This window comes from Corvus brachyrhynchos, unplaced genomic scaffold (assembly GCF_000691975.1).
Source record: "Corvus brachyrhynchos isolate BGI_N302 unplaced genomic scaffold, ASM69197v1 scaffold90, whole genome shotgun sequence".
NCBI lineage: Eukaryota > Metazoa > Chordata > Aves > Passeriformes > Corvidae > Corvus > Corvus brachyrhynchos.
In genome coordinates, this window is record NW_008236932.1 from 4,744,041 (window position 1) to 4,746,502 (window position 2,462).

At 39.1% G+C, this 2,462-nt stretch overlaps 1 protein-coding gene across 1 annotated transcript in view; it reads right to left on the bottom strand.

Moving 5' to 3' along the window:
- Positions 1-602: 602 nt before the first annotated feature.
- Positions 603-2,462, bottom strand: part of LOC108445210 — a 35,562-nt gene continuing 33,702 nt past the window's right edge. The window contains exon 2 of the transcript XR_001859978.1: positions 603-736. The gene's annotated coding sequence lies outside the window, so the exon portion shown is untranslated. The remainder of the gene's footprint in view (positions 737-2,462) is intronic.

The following is a 2,462-nucleotide window of genomic DNA, read 5'->3' on the forward strand; positions in this document are numbered from 1 at the left end:
TCTTTCTTTCTGATTTTTTACTTTTTAGTCACTTCCACCAGCAAATAAACTCACTTCTGATTGAAACAAAAGCTTAGACTGCAGTGTAACCACCAGACTACAGACTGCAAGACAAGTATCACCATTACAAGAGCCAGAGAAGGGGTTGCCAATACTTTTTATCTTACAGTAGTGCTTTAACTCCCCAGGAATTCTGTTTTGTGTGGTACTGCATGCACTTACTGAGGGACAGTCCCGTCTCCAAAGACCTAAACACTTAGCTGTAGAAGACAAGTTGAAAAGAGGAATAAATATGCTTTAAACACATGGGTTTAGAGATAATAAACTTAAACGAAGTCCAAACTAGAACTTAAAGATAACTAATACCCAGATTCATATGTTACATATCTCTGAATAAGGCACAAGGTAAACATCTAAGTGAGCCCATAGTTTTCTTCCGTAGTAAATGGAGAGAGAGAGGGCCATGTCTGCAGAGGAGCATAGAACTCAACTTAAATACATGTAAATAATCCCCCTCTTCAGGAATAATTTACACAATTAGTTTTAATTAGGCATTACTGCAATGATAACTGGGTGGGATTAATCATTCTGTTTGGCTTACCCAAGGACACATCGGAAATTAATGCTGGAGTATGACCCAGAGTCATCTGTCTTCTTGCGTATCCTGGTTTTAACTTAATGTGCCGTGTTTTACTTCCCTTCTGATCCAGCAGAAAGTTCAAGTAGTTGATGTAACCTAAGAAGTAAATGGGAATTAACACAAAATGTTAATAATCTTGGGTCATTTCTGTTTGTATCTGCTATAGTTAAAGGTCTTCCTTTTCACAATAATTCAACAATAATATTTCTGGGGAAATTTTATGGCATTTCCTTTTAATCTGAAGCACAGCAAGTTTCACTAAAGCTCTATTTGCTGTGAAATATAGCTTTAAAATATATTGCTATTCAAGCAGGAGACCAAAGCTGCACTTAAAAACAGGGTACAGCCTTTTTAATTAAGGCATCAAGAGAAATTATCTTTTCTCTCTACTGTTATCATCGTGCTTACAAAACGGCTCTGTCTAATATTTTTTGTGTGATCCCCCTATATCCTCTGACAGTAAGAGATCATCTGCAGTTCTTGGAGACCAGGTAGATCAATGTTGGGCTGGCATTTGATTTAGCAGATAGCCAGCATTTTGTAATTTCCTTCCCATTCTGAGGAATGCACATGTCTGGATGTCAGGGGCTTGGGAATTGACATGCTTGTCACCTGTGTTAACCTCTGGTAATGATCTGAAACTCAAACAGAAAAGATAAGGGCTTTTGTTCACTCTCTGAGGTCCTCTGACCTTGCATTACACAAAGACTGATAGTAAGGTGGTCCTACTGTCCTGACTTGATTTGGCCCTCAAATCAGTTATCTGTGGTCAACAGCAGTCTGTCACAAACCAGTGTTTCTTGGGGTTGTAAGCAGGGCAATCCCCCCGTGGTACAAACTGATGGTTTCTGGTCCAGATTGAGATTTTCCACATTAGAGAGTCTAAAAGCTGTTGGTCACAAATGTGCAAGTATCAATTCATATCACTGACTTTCCAAGAAAGGAGCTGCTAATGAAAACTACATTGCGCTTGTGTCTGCAAGGAGCACAGACAATCATTGTCTAATACTGGGCATGCAGGTGTACTGGACAGAAGCCTGTGATTCTGCAGACACAGATACATAAAACATCTCCGATTCTGACAGCAGATTGTCCAGCTTGCTCAAATTCCATAGATGATTACATAGTTTCCTGTGGTACTTCTCATGTCAAGGCATGTTGCTACATAGGCTTCATGCAGAGAAACTGTGGACTAGTTGCATGGACAGTGACAACATTTCAAACAATTTTGTTATACAACCTCCCCACCACTACACAGGAAAGAATATGGGAGAGATGGAGGAGTTGTTTGTACCTGGCAAGTTAATATGATGATCATTTTGCAAAATCTTTAGCCTATGAAACCATAAAATTAAAACTACAATAAACATTAACCAAAGAAAGGAATAAGAAACTATATTTTATTGGTCTAAGGACTTGCAAGTTAATGAACTAGGCCAGTGATGCCAACTTTTCTCCTAATTTGGGAAGTAGTACCAAGTTCATCAGGCGGTCAAGTATAACTTCAGGATCCCCAGCCACCAGAGACCACTGGAGGGACACCTGGGGCAAGAGAATGCATGCACCACTGGGAGGAAATATGTGCTAGTGACTCTGGGGAAGTGGTTATCATATGTGTATTTCTTCTGAAAAACCTATCAATAGTACGTAAAATATAATATATAAACAGGAGCCTTTTCTGTACTCAGGATGCACAGTATTTTGGAGGAAATACCCCCTCATCTGTCTGGTGCCAAATAAAGAATGTCTGTTTCTTAATGCTACATTGGTGTTTAAAAGTTTTATTTTACTGCTTTTTGGTAACAGAGGGATACCAAGTACA